Genomic DNA, 10802 nt, shown 5'->3' on the forward strand with positions numbered 1-10802 from the left:
GGGCTAGGGATATGGCTCCATAGTTGAGCGTCCCTGGGTTCAATTCCTGGTACCAAAAATAAAAAAGAGCATAAGAAGATCTGAATGTTGGGGTGAGGCTTAGGATGTATAGGGGAAGGAGGGAGAGCAAGCCACTAGTGAATGTCTCACCCCTCTCTCTGAGGCTTCACCTCACCTGGATGGAGTGACCTTGGCATAAATCACGTTAAGTGGAAGCTTAGTCGTCTGGGTCAACTCTGATTCATTCCCTCAGTGCCTTTCTAAGTGGTTGGGCAAGTTTTGACTACCATGCCTTTTACTCTGGAGCTTTCTGCTACGCAGTGGTGGGTCATCTTGGTACATACAATGTCCTCTGAACCACTGGATGCCTTGAAATGCAACCTGCCTCTGGAATCAGAAGCCCCAGCCTGTTTTTCCATTTATGAGTCATGTGACCTTAACAAGGCAGCAGGCTGGTTAATGAGCCAGCATTTCTTCAACCATTACTGAACACAGCATTATTAAGAAGATGAAATAAAGTTATGTACATTGAAGAAAACTATGAAATGCCATTCAAATATGATCTATTCACCCACTAAAAAAAAAAAGTGTGAGTACTACCCAGACAAAAGTAGTGATCTTCATCCTTCCTGCATAAGTTTATGGCCAGATTTTCTAAGTTGTTTTCAAAGGTAAAAATGAAGTGGAAAATCAAATAACTATCTAATAAAATCAGACCCTGAAAAAGGCTAACTTGGTATGTTCTAGGCATAGAGGATAGGGAGGTTGATGTCAAAGTTGTTTAATTTAATATCTCACATGTCACTCATGGTAAATGCAGTTTCAGGGACTGACACACGAATGCCCTGTTGTTAAAAATCCCATAATGAAGAAGAGAATGTGACTTCACTAGTCGCCTCCCTGCCCCTAGAAGTTTCTATCATTTCATTAAAAAAAGAAAGAAAGAAAAAAAAAAAAAAAGACCACATACTGCTCAATATGGAGATTGGCCCTGAACAGTCAAGACATTATTTTCAAACACATTCTTTCCTTGCTTTTCCATCCCCATGGGGCCCTGCTCTAATTCCTGGCCTTCTGAAACCCCACGGCTGTGGCTTCCATCTTACTGAGCAGATTTTCAAATAAAGTCCCCTCGCCGTGTGCACAGAACTGCCCCCAAGAGCTGCAGGCATGCTGGTCGGGGGGCTCCGAGGCTGAATTTATTTCTCACATCTTGGACACGTCGCTCCCTCCCCAGCTTCCCTCCCTCCTCCGGTCCCGCTGCTCCCCACCCCCTCGCTGCTTCATTCCTAAATCCTGCAGCTGTGACAGAAATAAATTAGCTCGAGGTACAGGTCACACCTTGGAGAGCAGTAAACGTTGTGTGGGAAATCAATAGAGAAGATGGGATTCGCCGGCAGCCGAAGCAGAAGGAGCGCTGCATTGATGGCTGCACACAAACTAAACAAAGGAGCCTGGGAACCGCCTTCCAGGGAGGGGCCCCGCTGGGGTGCCCAGTTATCCCAACACCTGAACCCCAGACGGGCCTGCAGGAAAAGACGTCCCCAACACCTGTCCATGTCCTCAGAAAGGCTGAATGTGGCTGTCCGAGTATTAGTGAGAAAGAAAAATGATGCTAGAATTGTGTGTGCAAATGCGGGGGTCCCCAGGAAGCCCCTGAGAGGCCCTGAGCTGAGTGTGTGGGGGGAGCACATATCTGTCTCAGGAAAACCTCCCTTTTGTGGCAGCTGATGGCAAAGCCAGGGAGGAATCACCTGGAGGGGTGACTGAAGAGATGGGATTCCTCAGCCATTGTTTTAGCCTGGTTAGTTGTTCATTTCTTCTTCTGTAGGAACATCTTATGATCAACCAAAGTCTGCTCTGGCTGTGATTTCTGTCTAACGTCTCTGTCTTTTCCATCTTTCATTAATTCAGGAAATGTAGTTCATTTGGGCAATGAAGGGGTTTTCATTACTCTAATACAAAGCTGTTAGAGTAGCTTCATTGATCATGAATTTCCTAAGCCGTGATGTGTTGGAAACCCCAGGCTTTAGACCTGGGTTCTAGTCCCACTTCATATGGGAAAGATGTGTTTACAGAATGGTGATATGAAATCGGCCTTAGAGGCGATGGTGAAGATGAAGTGAATGAGAGACATGAGTACCCAGTTTTAAAAAATAGGTGCTCAATTAATGTTGGTTGCTTTCCTTCCCTCCCTCTGCCTGATTATGAGGGGCTTTCTAGTTTCTCTTGAGTTCCACAAAGTACCCACCACTGATATTTCACAAAGGGGGTTCTGATGAAAATTTAATCTGACTGAAAAGACATGATGTCTAGCAAAAAGAGATGCTCAGGATGGCTTCCAGTGCTCTCAGTCTCTAGCAGCTGCCAAGTGCACCCCCATAGACAGCCTAAGTTAAAAATCAGGGGCTCTCTATGCAAAACACAGGTTGAATGTGCCCCAATCTCCTGGTAAACAGAAATTCTCAAGTCTCTGTTGCTACATATCAAGAGCCTATTTTTCTCCCATCTTCTTTCACACATCCCCACTTTGTTACTTCCCCAAACAGCATTTATTGAATGGTTTTATTCTCTTTTGCTCCTTAGTCTGAACCTGATCTTCTTCCTCAAACACAGTCGGATTTCAGTAATGAAACAACTACACACAATGGGAACTCCTTATAAAGTTAGTGTAGTAACATTTTTATAACTCCAATTTTTAAAATTTTCATTGTGGTAAACTACATGTAACATAAAATTTACCAGTTTAAACATTTTAAATCTACAGGCCAGGGGCATTAAATACATTACATTCACATTGTTGTGGAACCAACACCACCATCCATCCATAGAACTTCCCCAGATGAAACCACCTATTAACCATAACTGTTCAGTTGCCCTTCCCATGGCCCCTGGCAACCACCATTCTACTTTGTTTCCCTGAGTTTGACTACTCAAGACTGTTCATATAAATAGAATCAGGTAGTATTTGTCCTTTTGTGACTGGCTTATTTCACTGAGCATAATGTCCTCAAGTGACATCCATGTTGCAGCATGTGTCAGGAATTCCTTCCTTTTTAAGACTGAAGAATATTCCACAGTATGGACAGACCTTGATTTGTTTATTCGTTTATCCCTTGATGAGTACTTGGACTGCTTCTACCTTTCAGCTACTGTAACTAATGCTGCTAAGAACATGGGTGCATGAATATCTTTTTAAGACCTGCTTTCAGCTCTGTGGGGATATGGCTAGATGTGAAATTGCTAGATCATGTGGCCATTTTATTTTTTATTTTTGAGGAACCACCATATTGTTTTGCAGAGTAGTTGCTCCATTTGACATCCTCCCTCCATAGTGTTCAAAGGTTCCAACTTCTCCACGTTCTTGCCAACCTGTTATTTTCTTCTCCTTCTCCTTCTCCTCCTCCTCCTCCTCCTCTTCCTCCTCCTTCTTCTCCTTCTCCTTCTCCTTCTTTTTTTTTTCCAAAACATAGCCACCCTAATGAAGGTGGTAGTTCTCCCTCTTCTCAGGGAGAATGAGGGAAATACATGCATGTCACCAATTTGTTTAACCTGGTTTGTTATTCATTTCTTCTTATATAGGAACATCTTATGATTAACCAAACTCTGCTCTGGCTGTGATTTCTGTCTAATATCTCTGTCTTTTCCTAGCTTTCCATCTTTCAATAATTCAGGAAATGTGGTTAATTTGGGCAATGAAAGGGTTTTAACTACTCTGATACAAGAGTTGCTAAGTTGGTCATGCTTTCTTCCATCTAAGTAAATTAAGGAGAAAGCCTTTTTCAGAACAGGAAATATGAATGCACTAGAACCTACCAGAAAACACCAAGAAAACCAGAAGAATAAAAGTGAAAATTCACATTTATAGAACAGGATTAATTATTAAAAATAGCTATATTTGAGGGCTGTGGATATAGCTCAGTTGATAGAGTGCTTGCCTTGTATGCACAAGGCCCTGGGTTCAATACCCAGCGTGTGTATATATATATATATATATATATATATATATATATATATATACACATATACACTTCATTAATTTTATTTTCTTGTGGTGAGAAAATTAAACATGGGCTCTTCTCTTTTAATAATTTTTTAAATTTTTAACTGTACAAAACGGTACTGTTGACCACAGGTAAAGTGTTGAATAGCAGATCTGATCATGCCACCTGAGCAAATTGTGATCGACAACTTCAAATATGGAAACAGGCACAGTGAAGCAAAATAATGTATTCAAATCATTATGTTAGTCCAGTCTACCATTCCAGTGATTTTACCCTAAATCCAACTTTCACTACATGATACTACCTAACAGTTATCAAGGTTCTGTGTTCTGAAAATGCAAAACTTTTAAGGACCTTTATGCAAAATGAAAACAGAAAGAATGAAAAGTAAAAACTTATATTTACATAAGCTAGACGTGAAATTTCTAGATTGTATTTTATTTTTTATTTTTGAGGAACCACCGTATTGTTTTTCAGAGCAGCTGCTCCATTTGACATTCCCCGCCACAGTGCTCAAAGGTTCCAACTTGGGCTTGCTATTCAAGTGGAGTGGTTTTCCTACAGTAAGCAATATCATAGAGCTAATACCTGATATGTAGTAAATGTTCAGTAAATCAACACACAGCTCCTCCTCCCTGTCCCTGGCCTGGCCTTCCTTTCCCAGCATGAACAAGGGCATGAAGGCCATGGAGAAGCATCTGAAAGAGGACTCTGAACTAAGAGGTAACTTAAGAATTTTTAAGTAAGACACTTAATAACCAGCTGCTGTCCCTGAAATCTACCTCCCACTTCTGCGTGAGCAGACTTGTTCTGTCCGCCCTCATTTCTGTGTTCCACACACTCATGAATACCATTTATTCATCTAGACGCACAATGTGGGTTTTTTGTTTGTTTGTTTGTTTGTTTGTTTGCTTGGTTGGTTGGTTGATTGGTTTGGTTTGGTTTGGGGCCAAGGATTGAACCCAGGAATGCCTAACCACTGAGCCATATCCCTAGCCCTTTTTATATTTATTTATTTCAAGACAGGGTCTCACTGTTACTTAGGGCCTAACTTGCTGAGGCTGGCTTTGAACTCGAAATCCTCCTGCCTCAGCCTCCCATGCCCCTGGAATTATGGGCTTGTGCACCACCACACCTGGCTAAAAGCACGTATTCCCAGGTAAGTGTCCCTTTCCTTCATTTGTTTTTGCAGTCTCGTGACTATGTTGTTATAGTTCTCAGGACGCTGTAAGTACACAACTACAACTCACTGATTTGCTCTAAAGCAGGCCCTTGACCTTTCTCTCTCAAAGGGATCTTTCTAATGTTACTCCATGGGTAAACCCAGGAGCTTCAGAGCTGACACACCTGTGACCTCAGCAGCCTAGTCAACACTGGTCATAAGTGTCTAAGAAAGACACAATCTTGAAGTTCTACAGGCCATCTGCACATGTGCCTTCTCTTGATTTTCAGTCCCTACCAGATCTGTGAGCTCAATATAACCTCCAACTGCTCACCCTTCCCTGCATAGAGATTCCTGACATCCAATAAGCAATCTCAGTAGCATTTGAAGGTCATCAAAGATAATGAAATTGACCTCAACAGTACTGTTTATCTCAGACGCATCTGCCCAGATAACCTCCCTCCCGCTTCTCCCTGAACTAGAGCAAGGGGGCTATGACGCTTATCTTAGTCAACTTCCTGCATTATTTAGAACAGTGTTTCTGTTTTCAATAAACATCCCCTAAGTGCTACTCACCTGATCCTATGAACTCACCAACACAAACACCCTGAGGATCTAAGGGTTGAGCCCCCAAGCTGATGGGGATTCACAGTAAAAATAACATGCTTTACTTTATGTGATGTCACACAACCAACAATAAGAACCTTCACCAATCAAACTTCTAGCACACACTTCATCTTGGATGATCCTCAGGGCAACCCTGTGGCATCCTCAGAAGTAGAGATGCAGTCAGGCACAGCGAAGCCCATGTGCCTAGTCACAGCATTAGTGCACACACTTTGGATCTGCAGAGACAGGATTCAAGGCCAGCTCCCAAGGCCCCAAGTGCAACTGTGAGTGGAGTACCCAGTTTCTCCAGTCTGCTTTTTCTTCTTTATAAAGGGACTGACCCAATCTAAAGCCCTGTTCAGCCATACCTTTCACCTCCATGAACTGTGGGACTCTTTTGATGTTCAACTTTAGTGGCCCAGAGTCTCAGGTTGGTGTAGAATTTCATATCTTGAGTTGAGCAACTTGAATTCCTATCTAGCCTCTGCCTGACCTGATCCAACAAGTCATTCAATCTTTCAGTTTCGTCATTTGTCAGAGGAAGATGTCAACACTGGCCCAACCTGCTTTAATGGATGGTGTTGAAGATAAAAAAAATGGAAAGAGGAGAGAGTGTCCCCTGAACAGTTTCAAGTACCTCTCAAATGTAAGATATAAGACCGCAGCAGGCTCAGTCTGAGGAAGTGTTTTGTACAAATCCACTGCCTTTGCTCAAAACCTCAAAGTGAATGAGAAAACTGAGTCCAGGACTCAGAAACTGACCCCAGCTTATCCCCATTCCTGGGTAGGTGGAGATCTGGACTAGAGCCTGAAGAATCTGAGGATTTGTTTTAACTTGGCCACCACTTGGAGCAAACCACTGGCCTTTGCTATAATAATTAAAGATATAAAACCTGTCTTCCCACAGTCCAGTGGGCACAGGATATGGAAACAGGGAGAAAGCCCTCTAGGGGGGCAAGTACATGCATTTTTAAAAAATGTGACATCACAACTTTTTCTCTCCCATCATTTTCCCTTGTCACAATCTAAACTTTATCCAGATGTGAACATGAATAGGCCTGTCTTTGTTCATACTCTGCCCCCTTGCATAGCCTTTGTACCTCAAAAGGTTTCACTGCTGTTCTTTGAGAGACAAGTCATGAAGGGGAAACAGAGCTGGGGGGAGCAGGGCACAGGAACAGGCAGTCAGAGAAAACTAGCTCTGGAATTCTCCAAAATGTGAACCTCCTATCAGTGCAGAGCCAAGGTGATTAAAAAGATCCCTGAGCCCAGACAAATGCCCTCAGACACCAATGCCTTCCCTCAGAGCCCACACTATGAGTGGCACACACACTCGTGGACATACACACACAGAAACACGCAAACTCGCACACACCTTCGTGGACAACTGTGCTCTCCCCTCCCACAAAGGGTTCATTGTTTCAGTTAAACTCATCAAGATCTGTGTCCCATGTTAGGGAAGAAAAGACCCAAATGAAACAAGACTGAATTACCTGGGCCCTCCCTTCAGGGACTGATCTACATCAAATAACCCAGCATCCACTTGTGGGGAGACACTTTCATTTATGAAAAGCAGAGGCAGGTGCAGCAGAGTAGCATTTGGGACTCCATCAAAGCCCTGGGAGCAGGAGGAAGTGGATTGAGATGCATCCCCTTGGCCTCTCTCCTTCTAGCTAAATCACAGGATGGGGAGCAGGTCACAGCCTGGCTGGGTCTGGCCTCTTCTCCCGTGGCTCCCCTGAGGTCCCTTCCCGCTTTGCTCCCCGCTTCAGCTGCCCAGTAAGAACAGATGGACACAAGTTAAAAGAGCAAGGTCAGCTCCTTCGCTAAGTCTTATTTCACACCCTGCCCCACCTCTTTCACCCCTTTCTGGGCCACAGAGAAGGCGAGTGAGTGCGGGGCAGGGGTGCTGCTGCATTTGATTTTATGTAAAACTGGGGGGTTTTCATTTACATCCCCTGAATAGCCGGCCAGTCTGATTTACACATTGATAAAATGTGATGCTTTGTATTCCAGCAAATATTTAATCCCTGACTGATCAATAATCCTCGCCTAGCTGTGCTTTTTTTTTTTTTTTGAAAAGAAATAAATCCCCTTTTACTCTTAAAATTCTTGAATAAAATTAAACTGCTTCAGCCCAGGATGCACTGTTCCTACGGGAAGCTATGTGGTTTCATAACCTCTGTCCTCAGATGTTTTTAAAGGGGCCGCCTTTGCAAACTTGCTTGTCCCGGGAGCCTCACATCTTTTTAATAAATGTTGTGTGTTATCAGCTGATGGAGTAAATCTACTCTACTTTAAAAGAAAATTAAATATTAAAATTATTAACCTCAACTACATCCGTGCATGTACAGCCAGCAGAGTATGTTTTGCATTCTTTGCTTGTATTCACCATGAGAATCCTGATTTAAACTCTTCATCACAAACCTTGTTTCTATCTTTCTCTATGCCATTTCCCTCCAAAACTACACTTAAAAAAAAAAAAAAAAAAAAAAAAAACTCCATCCCTACACAGGTTCTGAAAAAGCTGAATCCTACACATGCAAAATACACATTAAACAGGGAAAGAGGCGACTCTCTGCTCACAAGGGGCTCCTGAAGCAGCCTCCTCGAAGCCCACTAAAAGTTCCAAAAACAACAGCAACAAAAAAACAAAGTCTCTTTCATCTTTGGCAGCAACAAAAGCAATAACTTTCACCGAACCAACGCAAGCCAAGAATTAATATAACACAGAGCACATCTACATTCAGACCATTATAGCTACAAGAGCTCACCACAATATTTGTTTAAAAAACACATAATTTGTGGTAAAGAGAGAGAAAAGCTCTCATATAAAGAGAGGTTCTTTCAAATGCAAATTAGCCCAAAAGACATATTTTCCCTGTGTTTTAAAAATCACTCCAACATATGAAAAACATAGTTTTTGTGTGAAAAAAAAAATTGGTGCACACCCACGAGTTGAAAAGGCAATTAAATTTGCTGTAGATTACCGTAACCATTAAGAAAAGTTAAATCCTGGCTCCATAAGTTTTTCAGGACTTTATTAGCATTTACTGACCTAAGTAGTCTTCGGTTCCCAGGTAGCAAAGTTTCTTTTCTTCTCCACTGAAATGCCCATCTGAACACTGAAGGGCACTGTATTACTGAATTGATCAGAAAAGAATATTGTTTCCAATCTTCTGGTGGAAAGAAGTCAGAAAGAAAGAAAGAAAGAGAGAGAGAGAGAGAGAGAGAGAGAGAGAGAGAGAGAGAGAAGAAAAGCAAGGCAAAATGCTGTCTAATCGAGCATTCTTCCTGGTGGAAAAAAAAAAAAAAAAGTAAATCCAGCATCCTGGAACGAGTTCAAACATAGCTTGACAGACTCCAGGAGAATTTACACTGAGCATGCTTAGCCTGCACGGCTTGCATGAGACACTCTTAATGAATATTACTTCCTTCCCACTGGCTATTCCTGCTGGAAGTCCACACCCACCCCTCTTTCAGAAGTCAGGAATTTAGCTTCAGCCAAAGTCCAGAAAACATGCTTATGCAGAGACAAGGCCTCCCCGATCTATAAACTTTCAGGTTGTGACCTGCAGGTCAGTCTGACAAATAGAACATAGGGGTGAATTTTTTTCTGCCCTTGGTTATGTTCCCAGCTTTGTGCCTGCCCTAAACTGCAGCTCCCCTGGAGAAAAGAAAAATAGACAGCTTTCTTTTTAAAGAACACGCTGTCCCAAACGCCAGCCTAAAGGCCTTTCCCCACGAAGCTTCCAAACCCAGGTCAGACCTGCATCTTAACCCCACCATGATGATTTTACTCTTTTTGGCTAAAATAAAACAAAATTCTTACCCCCGATGCACCCTTTTTGATAACTTATGCATCATCTCTCTCCCTGTCTCTCTTTTTTTTTTTTTCTCTGTCTCTCTAAAAAATACTAAATGCCACTGCACTCTGAAAATATGTTCAAATCCAGTTTCAACCTTCTGGGTCTAAACATTGCACTAGTGTACATTTAGGTCACACTACAGACAATGCTTTCCTTTTCCCTAAATCCATCTGTCATGTTTAATGACAGAAGACTTGAAATTCTGAGATTTTAAAAATAGATTACTGTTCTGACATCTGAGAGACAAGACTCTTGCTCTGTTAAAAAAAAAATTGGAGGGGGATTAGAAGGGAGAGGAAGATAAGAAACAGGGGAGGGTCAGATACAGACAACATAGTAATGGAAGGGCAATTTATATTTTAAAAAAATAATAAAATAATAAATAAAAAAATAATAATTAAAAAATTGTTGTTCATCTGACATTTTCAGGGCACCATTTATAGGTATCAAATTTCAAATTATAATTTGGGAGGTGGGTCCTGGGGTTTGAACTCAAGGGCATTCGACCACTGAGCCACCTCCCCAGCCCTATTTTGTATTTTATTTAGAGACAGAGTCTCACTGAGTTGCTGAGCACTTCACCATTGCTGAGCCTGGCTTTGAATTTGTAATCCTCCTGCCTCAGCCTCCCAAGCTGCTAGGATTACAGGCCTATGCCACCACAACTGGCACAAATTATAAATATTATTAAATACCCATTTGAATTAAACAGTTTACCCACCGAACATGCACCCATGTGTGCACACACACTCTCAATTTATGTTTGAAAAGCACTGAGGACAGAGTATCCAAAGACAATAGAAGTGCTCCAGAAGCATGATGTGCCCGGCCTCTAATACAAAGCCCCTCTAGTTAGCATTGACTCCTTGGATTAATAAATAGTGCTTCCACAGATCTGATAAGAAAACCCATTGCCTCTCCGTGCCAGCTACACTTGATCCAGTCATGCTGAGTTGCTATGATAGGCTCCCCTTATCTAAGGCCCTTGTTGCATAAAATGTTTCTTTGCCTACTATTGAACAAATACAATTTCCAGAGACATATTTTCCTTCCTGTAATTATGAGGTTTGAGGAGCACTTAGGCATGGGGATTGTTTTGTTTTTAGGTTTTGCTAAAGGGTTGAATAAAACTGAGTCCCCTGCTCCCAGTGTGTTTGT

General features: G+C 42.1%; 1 long non-coding RNA gene across 2 annotated transcripts in view; it reads right to left on the reverse strand.

Moving 5' to 3' along the window:
• Positions 1-9170, reverse strand: part of LOC110598453 (uncharacterized) — a 258358-nt gene extending 249188 nt beyond the window's left edge. Inside the window, exon 1 of one of the 2 annotated variants that reach the window (XR_013437955.1) lies at positions 8834-9170. This is a non-coding gene — a long non-coding RNA (uncharacterized LOC110598453). The remainder of the gene's footprint in view (positions 1-8833) is intronic. The other variant, XR_013437956.1, reaches the window with a different exon arrangement.
• Positions 9171-10802: the final 1632 nt, after the last annotated feature.

This window comes from Ictidomys tridecemlineatus, chromosome 4 (assembly GCF_052094955.1).
Source record: "Ictidomys tridecemlineatus isolate mIctTri1 chromosome 4, mIctTri1.hap1, whole genome shotgun sequence".
Taxonomy (NCBI): Eukaryota; Metazoa; Chordata; class Mammalia; order Rodentia; family Sciuridae; genus Ictidomys; species Ictidomys tridecemlineatus.